Source organism: Bombus vosnesenskii, unplaced genomic scaffold (genome assembly GCF_011952255.1).
Source record: "Bombus vosnesenskii isolate JDL3184/JDL3185 unplaced genomic scaffold, Bvos_JDL3184-5_v1.1 scf7180000013297, whole genome shotgun sequence".
Lineage (NCBI taxonomy): Eukaryota > Metazoa > Arthropoda > Insecta > Hymenoptera > Apidae > Bombus > Bombus vosnesenskii.
In genome coordinates, this window is record NW_022882947.1 from 264,587 (window position 1) to 280,664 (window position 16,078).

Here is a 16,078-nt window from a genome sequence, read left to right on the forward strand (position 1 = left end):
GAGGTTGATCGGTGAAATTCGGCGGTAGCGAATTCTTGGCTCGTTCTTCGTTGAAAATGTCCGGCGAAACGAAATAAAGAAAGAGGAAGAAGGAGGAAGAAGGAGGAAGAAGGAGGAAGAAGGAGGAAGAAAGAGAAGGTGGCCGACGATGCCGAGAGCCACGAAGAATGAAGTAAGAGTCGTAAAACGGGTTCTCCTGGACCCCCTTGGCTGTGTTTTTCTTTCTCTTTTTAACCGAACCTTCGATCTTTCGCATTAAACGCCACGATGTTTTAACTTTTAACGAGCGACAACGGCAAATTTGCCGCTGAAAAACCTGCCATAGTTTCCGGTTTCGCGTTACCAGATGCGAGTGTCGTCGACTATCTTATCCGTAAGCCTATCGACCGACGTGCATTTCAACCTACCGATAAAAGCTAACGTGATTACTTTATTGAAATTTCCGCGAAGAGGCACGCGGCCAACCTGCTCAAGTTTCTCGTTAGATCGCTACTTATTACGTATCGTTAATTTTGCTGAATGGAGGATTTTCGACGTTCGTCTGTGCGTTCTAAGGAAGGAGCTGCGTGTCTCGAGACACGTTTCTTATCTCGAACGGTACACGATCATCGATTTGAATGTTTAGATCGGGCGATCTGTCGATCGTTTGTCATCGCGTTACGATAATCCATGTTATCGCTGTGCGATCGATCGCGAAAAAAGCAGCTCGAGTATGTTTCGCCGAGATGACAGCACGACGATCGGTAATACGTATTTCGGTTTCGATCGGCAACGATCGATCGACGCTACACGGCGTCATTCCGTTTGCGGTCGAACGCTTCCGATCGATTTATCGGGTCTAATCGCGTGCCCGTGGTTACGTGACCGCGATCGTTCCGTGTATGAAGAGAGTCTAACACCGTTCCAACGATAAATAGAGTACGGCCGTGATTTTTCTCTTATTACGTCCTGCTGGCACAGCTTGCTTTTCCCTTTTTTGCCGGGGACCGGTTTCGGACCTTTTAACGGGCCCTCGTTAATTATCGTCGTTCGGTGTTTGAACGTTGTTCAACGTTGCGAAGAAACTCGCATCCACCTGGCAAGGGATAACTTGGGAAAACCTAGAGATAGAAGAAGAAGTTATCGTTCGCGTTAAACAACGTTGTCCATTAATACGATGGTATAAGGAAACTTATTTCAGCGAAAGAGATTGCGATACGTACGATGAGAGAGGAAATTGCATAACAGAACTGTTACAGATCGGCAGAGCAATAATTCATTCGGAACGATATTGCGAGCAGCTCGGAACGGCTACAGGCAACGATCGAAGAAGTATGTTTGTTTTTCGGAGAAGAAGAGGAGAATCGCCATTGTGCGGTGCAACGATGTCGGACTGTATTTGACTTTAACGATCTAGCACCTAACCCCGATAATAACCAAACTCCGATCGAATTCGGACAGTAAATTGACAATCGGCGAAATAACAAGAACCACTTTGTTCGCGTGTACGAAATAATCTGATAAATGTATTTCAATCGTTAAAATAAATATCAACGAATAAGAAACAATGCGAGATAAGATATTAGAAATACGATAAGAATATTTTCAACCAAATAACTCATTGATCGGTGGTTGGCTTCTTCTGAAACTTTTTTTCTTTTCCGTCTTCGCTGTCATCCGTCGCGCGCAACGAAATCGCCGACGTGCAACCATCCTTCGTAAAATTGTAAATTCTTCGTAAATCTATCGTGTATTCTGAAAACTTGTGATCGGCCTTTACCGTTCCATCGGCACGATCGACTTTGATTTCCCGTGTACGCTGGTTTTCCTTTATTGCCATATTTCATTATCTGCAAGTTTTAACGTTGTTCGTTCGCTCGTGCATCGGTATACTTTAGTCTGGACGAAGGTTCCAAGTAATTTCATTTCCGTTTCGACGCGCCTTTTATAAATTTCTTCGCTTCTCTGCTAAAAGTAATTATCGTTTTATCCACGATCTCGTAGACGTCTTAAAAATTGTCTCTTATGAATTTCATTTCGTCGCACATCATTCGTCCGTTTCGATGAAACCAACTGCAAAGTACGATAGTATAAAAGTTATGACACTCGTGGAAGAAAAAAAGAGCGGGAAAAACGGGTTCTATTGGTATTTAGCCGGACGAGGTATGCGGTATAAGGTTCTCGGCCTTTGACCCCGGCGAGCTCGTCATGGAAAATCCGTCATGGCGCCCCCTTCTTTTCCATGGAAGACCTCTTTGTAATGCACGATGGCGGAAAGCATACGCCGTGGTATTTCAATCGTGTCGCCTGTGCATCATGACCGCTGCAATCGCGAATGCAACGACTTTCATTATTCCCCTCGCTCTTCCGCGATATCGACGTTTCGTTGCACTCGCCAGATCAAAGAATCGCTGCTTCCTCCAACTTCTATGAATATATTTGCCTTGCTCGAACAAGCCGCTATTTATAGTTTATTTTCGTCGTAGCGCATTTGTCACTACGATAGATCGCAGCTTACCATTCCATAGTATTTATTTATCCGTTTTGCGTATCTAGTAGATTCGCATAGTTTCTCTCTAGTTACGTATCTCTTCGACTTTAAGAAGATATTGAAACTGACTTTGGCCGGTCACCATTTAGAAAATCATTCGATCCGGTAAAATAGCAACTAAGAGAATCGTACAGCTTGTTGGAAAATTTATCCAAAAGATGATAGAACATAATAAAAATAACAAATGATTATCTTTTTCGTGTAAATTAGCCGTGACGCACCCTCTCCTTAAGTTAAGTTAGTTAACTTGCATATATATTTTGAAATCTTCAACCAAATGAATTATTTATGATAGAACGTTACACTCGTTGAAGCAGAGAATTATTCTCTGCATCCGAGTCGAAAGTTCTAATTATGCTTATTAAATTTTCCAAAGCGATCTCTAGTTGCAACGATTTTTACAGACACTTGTCAAAATACTGTATACTGGAACGAGTCTACTACTTTGTTCGATTCTTTCGAACCATATTTATAATCGTCCGATCGATCGTAAATATGGCATAATGAATATCGTTTAATTGGAACGATTTTAATTGGAAAGGCCGCGTCATATTTCTTAATTGAAGGTTGAAAAACGCTGTGATAACGAGCAGTAATTTTTAATCAAGAGGGGGGAACGCTGTAATTGTTAGAAAGATCGTTACTCTCCTCGCGAACCATACAGTTATGGCACAAACCGCATAGAAATTTTTCTTCTACATCCAATCCAATCGGACGATTCGCACCTTTGAAACATTCGAAACCCCATTTGATATTTACCATCCTCCTCTTGTTTTTCTCCGATTTTTCTTACAGAATATGCTGTTCAGATGTATCACGTATATACAATACTCGTCACACGTTATGGCCAGGACTCGTGCAACGTGAAATTAGCATCGAAGGTTTTCGGTAAACTATTATTCAAACAGACGCGTAGATATCGTTGTTACAAGTACTAAGCTAAATCTACGACAATACGCTCATATCGTTATACGTGTATATGCAACGATATAGGACATCGGCCTGTTGCGAATATAACACATGTTATTGTCTGCATTTCCCAACAGACGCCATACTATTGAGATCGTTTCTTACAACTCTTACGTAGCACTAAATTGTTTTTCGACGTTTCATTGTTAGTCTTTTAACGACATTTTAATGACAAAAGATTGACAAAATTTTCGTAGAAAGCGATGATCGATGATCGAATACATTTGATTATTATTATCATTATTATTACACACACATGTGTATATATATATCGGTCACAGAGTGCTTCTAACGAGGAGAAAGCAATAATAAAAATTAGAGTACGTCTATCCCTTTCGAAACTGCACGAAAATAAATCTCAACAGAGTATGCGTTGTTACTTGCCCATCGACAGACAGTTTCATAGGTTTGTTTAACGCAATAGTGACCCGTGGTGGACTTTGTAAGTAGCCGGTTGTTACCCGGCAATTTTCAACAGCAGGCGCTTGTCGTTAAACGTCAGCGTCACTCTTGGCCACTTGAGACCATCATCGTACTTAAAATGAATCGACCATAGCAGCTCGTAAATACTGCCATCCCGGTGAGCCAATATAAGTCAACGTGTAGTATGCACAAAAGTTCTATGGCCCTTGAAGAAATATTCGATCGTTTTCTATCTTCGATCCATTAGATGATGAAATGACAAATTTTCTACATCGAACGAACGGTTCGCTTTCCATATCTGTGTGTGTGTGTGTGTAGATACACAGAGTATTTGCTGGCTAAACCTTTCCGATATGTTTTACAGATATAAATCAGAAAAATTATATTTTTATGTAATGTAGCGCTTGGTACTGCCAAGTGCTAAGATTCGAGTCGAACCGCCATTTCTTTTAAAAGCATAGGGCGTTTCTTAAATATGCATCCTAAGATATCAGAGAACGTAACATTTCTATAAATATATAATATTGGTTTTCACGAGAAGGTTACTCGACCGAATTAGGATTATTTGTAAAATAGTTGTCGCCGAGAGAAACATACTACGTACCTGGTTTTTCCTTTTGAAACTCGTTAACTGTCCCATGCGAAAGATACAGCGATTAAAACGTTGTTTATGAATGAAATACGTTGGAAACGGTGACGTACGATAACCGTGATATATCGCTACGTGATAATAATGCCTGCATAAATATGGAATCGTTAAGAATTTCTCCGCCGAAAGGAAAGTGCGATTATACGATTACTTATCGCGTAAGAAGCATCGTGCAAGAGGAAATAGAAAGTACTTTAGCTATTTCGTTAAATGTACATAAATGTAATTTAAGCCCTCGGCCATCCAAGTGATTTTTACATAAAGCTTATATTCATTCTGCCGACAAGGTTTACGCTGTGAAAAAAGGAAAAGTGCAAAAACTTGTATTACGTGAAACTACTGTTTGAATACGTATATCGTTACATACCCGTTTCTTCACTTTCACTGAATTATCGATAAAAATTTACTCCGTCTATTAACGTTCGTCTTCAAATCGTATACGCGAGCGTGATTAAGCTGCTTCTTCGCTTTCGTCCTTTATACGTACCTACTTACTTTCATGCAACTGGTGAAAACGAACGATTACGACTTTCCACGTTAATAGTCTCCGAATCATCGTTTCTTAATTCTTTACTTAAAACTTTGGCAGAATGATGTTTCGAAATAACTTTGGTTCGCAGAAGCACGGCGCAGAACCATAGAGCAACGAGCTTCATAATGGAACTAAATATAGGTCTGGAGAATATTTCGTGCGATTGCTCTTGTAAATTACAAATTGGACGTAGTTTTATGGGCACAGCCAGTATATAAAGACAACGTACACAAATACGATACGATATATCGTACGTACAAATGTATATAACGTATAAACGTGTGTACCAGCGTAGTCAGCGATAAGAGATACACGTAGGTATGAAAACAAATAACACCCTGTGCAAATAATCATATTTACGCTATTTATTTTATTTTTCTTCGCTATTAATAGCGACAATTTCGCTATTAATCACGTAGGACAGAATGCTCGAATGCTGGAACGAAATATGCTTGGTTCGCGTCGCCTTTTGGAACCTGAAACGCGATTCGCGGATTATACGATTTACGCGGAAACTTGAAAATAATTTGAAAATAATTTTATCGCGAAATAACGTCGAATTCGTCGCTGGCGCGTGTTGACAACGAGCGGCGATTGTTAAAAAATTTGCGAACAAATAGGAATAAGAATCGTTGTACGACTGCAACGAAGAACAAGCTTTCTCCTATTCGATAAACTATTCGCAGAAGCGAGTACTCGCGTCTAGTAGTTGGTTATCTATAGGTATCGAGTTACGTTACCGCTCCATTAATACCAGCAAGCGATGAAATAATATCGATCAAGATACGCTACTGTTTGCGGTATGACGATTTTCCTTGATAAACTGTTATCGCAAGTGTTTACTGTCCCATTCGGTCCTCGTACTATAAAACGACCGATTATTTGTAAATATGTATCAATGACTGATTAGAACCGATCGATTCTCTTATTTACTTTTGTAAAAAATTCCATCGATTGAGAAAATATTATTAGTTCAACGAATGATTATCTTCGTAAACAATGCGGAAGAATTAAAATCCTGAACGATGATATTTGATATCGATAGGTTGAAAAATTTCAATGAAAGAGCTGATAAATCGAATACGAGGCGGAGACATCGTGTTTTCTTTTCGACGATCTCGAACCTTTTCATAGCCTCCAGTCACCAAGAAAAATATCAATTACCATTTATGACGTGTCCTCGTACGAGTCGAAAAAGGAGAAGAGAAAGAAGCGAAACTTTCGCTGTCAGTGCGTACCCATCGTAGTTTGTAGTCTCTACGAGTCGCATTCTCCGCGTAAACTATACTGAATGGGTTCCTTTCCATCTCGTCTTTCGCCTTTGCCACACGGCTTCCACGACGACCGTCTGTATCCGCCACTGAACACGCAGGATGTCTCGTTTAAGAATATAAATGCGAGTTTCACGAAAACTACCTTGCGCGAAAAAAAAACTGCTTGCTATTTTGGATCGTGTAGCACGGGCTGCGCCTCGTCGCGTTCCTTTTCTAGACGACAATCTTTCAACCAGCGCCCTATCGAAGATACATCTGCGTATTTGTATTAATCGTGGAAACTAAGAAACCCGATACTCGCCGTTCCAAACGGTTTGGCGTAGCCGTGGTGTTATAATTAAACAGAAAGAAACAATACAGTCGAATGGTCGTTTTTTATCGTTATATCGTGGTCACTTGCCATAAATCAAACCGTAAGTAAGTACGTATTAGCTGGCCACGGGATCGCAGCAACGGTCACCTCGCGTCTTTCCCCGCCCGAACGGCATTCGGATAGGTCAGGTTCTATCTCCGGTTCACGTGAAAAAAGTCGCATCATCTTGCTTCGACCGCGGAGGAATATAAAGTTTTATCGTTGACTGTACCTACGGACTCGTCTCAAAGACCGAACACGCACGGTGACGTGTCGGTAACGTACTCACACACCAGACTTAATTTGTGGTTCGACGGCGTCTCTATCCAAGTATACGTGAACGTGTGTACAGACAGAGAGATAAGAGAGGCTATACGTGTGAATGGGCAAAGCGTCACCTTGAAAAGGAGTAAGCGTCGAAAGAACGTCTTATGTACGATGTACTTAATATGTAACGGATATACCTATGTATGTACGTACGTATCCATTCGCATGTACCGAGTAAATAGCGTCAGCGTAAGTCGACGAACGAATCCAGGCGCTTGCTCGCGATCCGCCGGTTCCTTGCCCACGTTCTAACTCGATGAAAACGCGGTGTTTCTTCGGTTCCCGTGTATATCGTTTTATCTGGCTCCTAGTCGATAAATAAAGTAACGCGTTTATTTAAAAATCGCTGCGAGGTAAATACGAAACGATCGTATTGCGATTATTTTATTTACATAAACGACAGATCCTGTCTGAAAACCTATTACGTAAGACGAGAACGTGTTCGATTTATGGTATCCGGGTGGTTGACGATCCTGATTAAACATTTACACGGCGATACAAATTTCCCCACTCGGTCGCTGCGTTTTGTAATAAAGGACAACAGCGCGACGACCGCGAATAATGGGTACGCATTGGTGTACGCGAGGTCTTCTATGTATCTGTGCCATATCTGTGAATGCGTATAGCAGCGAATTATTAATGCTTATTTATGTATATACGCTTATCTAGGCGAAACGCAAACACGCAATTGAAACTCGTATTCTTGCAAAATGCACGCTTCGATGATTTTAATAACGTTTAATGATCGCTAATTGCGCAAACGTAGAAGAAATGCAACGTGAACGATGCTTTTAACCGAATATTAGAATATTCGTATTATGTCGTGCGTTCGTGCTCGCGTCGTAAGAAGAGAAGGTGGATCGGAGCCGTTTTAGACGATGACAGGCCGAGCAGTGATAAAAGAGGCTGTGCGTGCTAGTCGCAAGCGTGACTCGGCTCACAATTTTCAAGAATACGAGTTTTTTCCTCGCCGAGATGTTATTTACTATGAAAGTATACTAGGAACGCTCCGATAACGCGATTGTGCCGTTAAATGGAAAACGTGGCAGCGCTGACGCTTTCGTTTCGCGAAATTCACGTTCGCAGACGCACGAACCATTGCCGCCTAGAATTTCCATCGGCTCGTACAGATAAAATTATCGATACAAATCGGTGTTATTATTACTTACTCGATAATTAATAAAATTAGGGAAACAAAGTAAGAGAATAAACGGTACGAACCAAGTAAAACATTTGGTAGCTGAAATAAGTGGAAAGAGGAATTGAAAAACGTTTGTAGAAGAAGTTTAACACGACGAGAAAGTGTTGCTGTGTTCGGGCATGCGAGCAGCGTTCTATGTTCTTAGGTATATAGCTGGCAACAATAGAGATCGTATACGCGAGAGGCAGAGATCCGAAACGATCGTTTATGCGCCCTCTTTCTCGCCTTCCATTTCACTCTAGCCGCTTCTTCTCTACCTTTTTATTATTATCTACCGTTTCTTTACTGCGAGTTGACACTGTCGTCACGTAGCAGACTTCCTACGTCCTACGTCCTACGAGCCCGACTGCCTTTCTGAATACGTAACATCCCTTTTGTACATCCCTTCGGCTTAATCTCGGATATCTGCGCTTATCTCGTCGAGAGACATACATAACGAAGTTAGGAAAATACGTAAACTCGATATTTGGTCTGTAACGAAGGGTTCGAAGGCTCGTCGAAGGTCGAGCAATGTGCATAAAGCAGCGCATAAGGACGCGATGATACGAGCGTAAAACAAACCGTTGATTCGAAAGCACGCGAGACCTCTGGCTAATTCATTTCGGACGTTTCCCGTATGTAACGGGTTTGGCGTACGTATGGAACGCGAAACGAGCATAAAACCGTCGAAAGCAGCACGGCATCGTAATAAACGATGTACTTAAATTCCTTAATGGTAATTATAAAATATTGCCAGACAGAAGGGACAAATATGCCTGTTACGGCTACTGATACATGGAGACGCGCGAACAATGTTCCCACGCGCAGAATATAAATCAAACGCGAAGAACGTGTAAAAAGTCGTGTATAGGTTGTTTGGTATAGTCGAAAAGGGAAGCGAAAAAGGGAGAAGAAAATGCAATGCCGTGAATGCAGCGCGACATTCCGTCTCCTGCATATATAATGTCCATTGTCGTTACGCGTGTGTTGGTGACGTGGCGTAGCGTGGCGTAGCGTGGCGTGGCGTGGCGTGGCGTGGCGTGGCGTGGCGTGGTGTGACGTGACGTGTTTTACTCCTCGGGATCTCTCTCTCCCCTCTCTCTTGAATAGGTACGCAGGAGGGATGGCGAACCGTTAAAAAATGTCTAGAATTTCGAGCGACGACTGTCTCGTGAGCGAAGAAGTTTCTAATCAACGTGCAACCAAGACCCTGATGGTCACGCGTCGCTGCAACGTAAAACGAGAAATCCTTTTTTCACGTTGGAGATGAGGTCGCGACTCCCGGTACGATAAAGATTTATAGACGAGCGTTCTTCTACGAAAGACGCGTTCTACGTTCGAGAAACGATCGCCCGACAGAGCGATCCGGCGCCTTGCGGAGCAAAGAGGAGTCAGAGCGGTAAGATCGACGCCTTATGCCTCGGACTGTACGTAAATTTGTATCAATTGCCGGTACAGCTGCTTCAATTTATTGTGGGATTAGAAACAATGAGTGGGGTCAAATGGTCCCTTCTTGTCATAATGTACCAACCCTCGTTGCCGTCTGTTATGACGTCACTCGCACGACCGAAATTATCAGTCGTCCATTTGCTTTTCGAGCCGCGCCTGCCCAATCGTCGTTTCTCTCGATTGAATCAAGAGAAAATCATTGTGCCGCTCGTATATACGCTGTACACGAGTCGTTCTCCACTTTTATTCGTTCGTTGATAGGGTCACTAGAATTTTCCACCGACGATTCTTCTCGATACGAGTTATACAGTGTATAACGCATCGAGCATGCGTTCAAGGAAAGAATGATATCGTAAGGACAGCCACGACGATATACAGATATACAGCAGATATGGTATATTAATTTAATATACTATAAACTACGTTTAACGTAAACGTTTACGTTATGTGTACAATATGTGTGTGAAGTATCGTTTGAACGCTGTAGATTCTTCGCGCGTCAGGTCGTCTGAAATAGGATCTAAAGTCTATTCTTTTTACCATTTTCTCTTTTAAAATATTCGTTTGCGAATAACTGTCGCGCGTCTTTGTAATAAAAAGAAAAAAACGATCGTACGTGGCGACGTACCGTGTTAAAAATTTTTTAGTCGAACTACCGCGTGTCATGAAACGAATTGCGTTTCACAATGACTTTTTATCGGGTCGATAGAGATCGAAGAGATGGAAATGAAACGTAATAACAGCGATTAATGCGTCCGATCGAGTCACCCGATTCACGCGAATTAATCAGTTTACAAAAATGAAAACAACATCGATCAATCCTATTTATACCAATAAATTGCACGTAATCATGGTGGATAAAGAACAACGTTGCGACAGAACAACGCTTCTATTCTATTCTATTCTACTATTAACGAATAAGCGGATCTTTGTTGTATTTACGTATTACATGCCAACGATAAACAAACGAAAATGTTTTGGTTCGCAAACGCGTACACTACCGACCAAAGGTTTCGATCGGCTTAAATAGGCGACTCGATGAGAAGGGAAAAATCTGAAAATGAGCGTTACGCGTCAGAACAGCGAGGGAAGCGGACAAAATTTCTAGCTGTTTCCGATAACGAGATAAACGTAGCCTAAAGAGCGAAAGATTCGGGAGAAAAAGACCGATCGTGCACTCAGCCGTAGCACCGATGGACCAACGACCAACGACCAACGAAACGCGCATCGACGAACTTACGCAGCCTGATAACGACGAACCCTTGAATCGACTTACTCGTACGAATATAAACGCTCGCTAATAGCATCGACGCTCGCGATTCCTAGATCCATGTAAAACATCTCGCGTACAACGTCGTTCGACGAAGATAAGAGGGATTGACGCGAGCGAGACTCGATAACAACGACTAATTTTTTCTCCGATTCGGTTAAAAGTTATCGGTAAGACCAACGTACGTAACCCTTTCCTTTTATTTCGTTCGACGCTTATCACGAAAGTCTGTTTTCGTTTGCGCATCGTTGCCGAGCTTATCTATACTAGAGAGTAACGCTGCACTTTTCCCACTTTTTCTCTGTCATTCAGTGATTCTCCACTTACTTACTTACTCGAACGTTTCGTAATTGATATTAACCAGCACTGACAATCCAGTAAAATGCTTCGCTCTTCGAACGACATTTTTCTTGTCGTGTACCGATTATGAAAGCGTCTGATACGTACGCGATTTCGATTGCACGATCGTTGTACGGATTAAACCAACGAATACGATTTTCTACGTGTTTTCTTCTTACTATTCCCTCTATCATCCCTCGGTTCGTCTTCTTTCTCGGATTCACTTTTTTTCTTTTCAACACGCAACTGCACGCATCATCGTCCTTATCTTCCGTTTGCCGAGTCACGAACGATAACGCAAACACTTGACTCGAACGGAGACAAAATTGGCTCGGTCGATTCATCTGACGATGAGAGGGCATCGTTTTATCGAGTGCATGTAATTATAACCTACGCCGATGGACACAGCATAGCCGGTATTATTTAGCGCGTTATCGACGTGCTTACGTTCGTATTATATTTAAATTAATTTCACGATAACCTCGAAAAAACAGAGATAACCCCCTGGAAGACGAGATTGCCAAGCCAACTTGGAAAAGGAAGAATGACAATGGCATCTTTTACGCGCATCGAGCGCACATTGAACGCTTTTGTGAATGTAGGAAAGTACAGCCAGCTTCCTCGACTGCGTGATACTGGATAATTGGTAAAAGAAAGCCAGCGTTAGCGTGTTATCGAACAGTGATTTTATTGTTCGGCTATTGAACGCGTAACAATTAGATGAGCGAGGAATGTAACAACGAGCCTCCAGCGTTATGTCGATAACTAACGTTTCGAGCGACCTATTTTTGTCTGTATAGAGGCGCGGAGAAGCGGTCGCGTGATAACGAAAGGCAACTTTTCCATTCTCGGAACGCGTTAGAAACGGAGAAATTTGCCTGCGTACGGAAAAAGACGGTGACGAAATCCTAATACGTGTGTGGAATTAACCGACCGAATATCATCGATCGAATAAAGAATAAAGAGACCGTTTTATCGGCCAGAGGCGGCTGGACGGTGTCGCAGAGAGCAACGATACTATCGGGGACCAATGGATTCACCTGGATAGATATAACGACGACGTACGAAATTCAGCTAAAGCCGAGGAAAATTGAGTCAACCGTATGCGACCCGCTCGAAATGCAAAGCTATTCCGCATACACGTTCCTACAATTTCTTTCGTAAGGGGTTCAACGTCCTCTTGCCGCCTCGATTTAATTGGCATCGGCGATCGCCGATCGCCGATCTCCGCCGCGCCGGAAGTTTGAATTTCAAATGCGCTCGCTCAAAAATAACGCAGCGAACGAAAACGATTTGACACAGCGCCGTTAAATCTTCCCCTTTTACCAACGTTTAACCAAATCGAACCCGATTAATCTCACCCGCTTTTTCCACTGTCCACTCAAACGATAATCTCGATATCGCGAATTTCAATCGCTTTCTCGTCCCTTTCCAATGATCGACGACGGTACGGCATATTCGAACGATGTTAATCGTCGAACGTGTTTTGCCAAGTGAATTATCATCGCTGGGCTTAGATATCGTGCCAATTGATTTTAAATTGGACAAATCAAACGATAATAGTATTAACGGATACGTACGCAAACGGAACGATCGACATAAGTAAATCGATATTCCGACTTGTAGGAAATTTACGGTCACTGTAATTACCTGTACACGCTGATTATGATACGAAAAAAGAAATTGTTTCGTGTCGATGTGGTAGCGCCACGTGGTTACCGAATATTTACAGGCCAATTTTTTTGGTCGCGAATAGAACCGCAACATCGGTAGACATCGGTAGGTAAAAATCGTGGGAAAAGTGTCGATAGCGAACGAGAACACGACGGGGTCATCTTCTTTTTCCTTGCAAAAATTCATCAACTTGCCACTTGGATCTCGCGATAGCCAGTAGCCAACGAAACGAGTCTCTCGATCTTTCGATCGAGATGTGGCTAAACGCGCGTAGAAGAATGTTTATTTAATCGCAGTGTCCCTCGAGAAAGGTACAGCTTAGGAAAAGTATTTTTCACAACAGCGCAAAATACCGCAACGACTGATACTTTTTTTCCACGTATTTGAGAGTTTACACGATACTGGAAGAAGATAAGTAAGTAAGTAAGTTTGAATATTTTTTAAACACACGAATATTAACTAGGAGTGTTTAATTAGCGACACGTTTTCGTAACTTGTCCTTACAAGAATTTCACTTCGCCTTTTTCGTCCTCTTGCTTCTTCTTCGATTTGCTAATACGCGTGTAATACATATCCACGGTCTCTATGGTCTTACGAATAACGGAAGAAGGAATAAAACGGGCGAAGAATAACAAAGTACGTAACTTTGGATAACCGAATCTCGTAATAAGCATACGTGGTACGTTAGGGAACTTCAAAGCATAAACCATCGTCGGGTTAAAGACAATTTCGTTTTGTCGGAACATAGGGTAAAATAGCGCTGGTTCCCTGCCCTTTGCCGCGCGTAAATAACCACCGACGCGTAAATCAAACGCGTAACGCACTTTCTAACAGGAGGCCGAGAAAGGGACGAAAGTATTTATAATCTTGGGTTAGAAATTCAAATGTAGGATACTTATCGTCGACTCCCGAAGACTCTAGCTCGTGACGCGATGCCAGTCAGAGTGGAGATGAGATTATCTTTGCCGACAGGAAACGCCGGAACCTTTGCCCCAAGTTGTACGTATTTCGTTTCGTTCGTAAAGCGTGCTGCGATCGAATATGACCGAGCTTCGCAAGCTAGCGGGTTTTCTCGCCGATTTCGATTAACGAACCAACGAAAGTTGTACGCGTGTACTTACGAGCGGTGCATCTAAGCCCGATCTAACCGTAAGTAAGCGGATCGTCCAGCCGAACGGCTGAATGGGTGTGGAGAGTGCGTTCGAATTTTGAAAGCGTACAAACGTGCTTTTAAATAGCGCAATTGTCTTACACGATAATTAGCCGACCAATAATAAACCTGGGCGATCCCTTCGTTGCAAATAAAGGTAGCGAATTTGCAGCGAACGCGCAGTGGATTGACGCGCAGTGGGGAAAAAATGAGAGCGCAGTTAGACGACGAATGGTTCGAACAGGCTTGGAACACGATCAGTGGGTCGATTTCGTCTACGTAAAGGTTCTCGACGTTGCTCGAGACGTGCCTTCTTATCGTCGATACCGTATAACTAAAGCGGCAGAACAAGACGCCATATTGGGAGACCGAGAGAACGCCTCTACCCCTTTCCTCTGATAGTACGAGTAGAACAAAGGAAATGCACGAACGCAGACGATAGTAAAGTGGCTTTCAGTCGAGATTTAACCGCTGCTGCGAATTTTACTTAATTTCTAGGCAATTTTAGAAACGTTTGAACGTTTAATCAGATCCAAGCGTTTTAATAATGATTGCGCGCATAAAATCGTTACGGCGTTCGAGTTGCGTGAAATTTCTTTCAAATTTTGTTTCAAATTTGTTACCTAACAATGGTAACATACAACGCTGCAATAATTTACATTTTTTTAGATGCGACATAGTTGTCGTACGTTTTACTATGATCGAGTGCGCTTTGATTAGGTTCGATATAGATAGAAGACGTTCGTTGTACGATAATGAAGTTGTTAAAAAGCCATTCTGGTAATTCTATTGATAATACGATATTCGTTCGATATTTCTTAAGGTGTGCGTGTAATCAACGATCATGCTACAAAGCTGTTAGAAAAATTTCGCCTCTCTGCACGACGCTGTCCGCCATACAAACTCGAACGACTCGATAAATGCGAAACCGCAGCCGAAGCGAAAAGCAAGGAAGAAAATTCGAAAAATGCCTGAATCGAAGGTACGATCCGAAGACAACCGCCGGTCGGAAAGCAAATGGAGCACGAAGGAATGAAAATCTCGGTCGAAAATACTCAGCAGGAACTGTAAATCGGGCAAAAAGCGAGCGGGCCGTTCGATCGACGTTAGGGTAAGAAGCGAGTTGGACCGAGCGAATAGGAGAAAAAGAAAACGGCGAACGGGCCATCGAGGATCTGAGAACGAACGGAGGAGAAAGAAAAATGGACGTCCGACGAATGGACAAAGAGGAAGCTGCCTATCGTTAAATTGGGAACCACTGTCGAAGATAACCAATGGTCCAGGCACACACGCGTGCTCGTACAGGGGCAAGCATATGCGCGCACACACGCGCGCTCAAGCATACAGTCAGCGTTCGTACGAGATCCGTGTAATTCCAAGAAGCGTACAGTCGTTGGAAAAAGCGACGGGTTCTTCGACGGACTGCGTTGGGCCGTAAATCGCGGGGGCGGAGGGCGAGGAAGAGAAGCCGATGGAAATGTGCGCATTACGCCGGTCGAGCATATTCATGAAAGTTCCTTGACATCGACGTCGTTGCAAGCAAATGACCAAACGGAACCCAGGAGGTCCCCGAGGTTGCGTACCAAAGTTCGGCCATCGCCGCTGCTCGCGCTACCATTTACCTACGTTGATTTTCCCACAGTGTTCGAAAACGAACGATAGACGTACGATGGACGTCCTACCTTTCCGTATCCAGATATCCAACCTTTTTAAGTCTGTTTGTTACCATTTGTAAGAAATTATCCGTCTATACGGCTGAAACTCTCCAAGCGTACTCGTCAAATTCTATAATAATCGTTAATAATTGTCAAATTATACACGTGTATCGAATACGTATAAAAAAATAACGACATAGTTAATTCAAACACGCGGTATAATCCGCGTGCATCGGAGCATCGCGAGCGTCCTCCACAACGAAACAATACGTAAAAATTTATCTATGACAAGGACGCTTGTCATT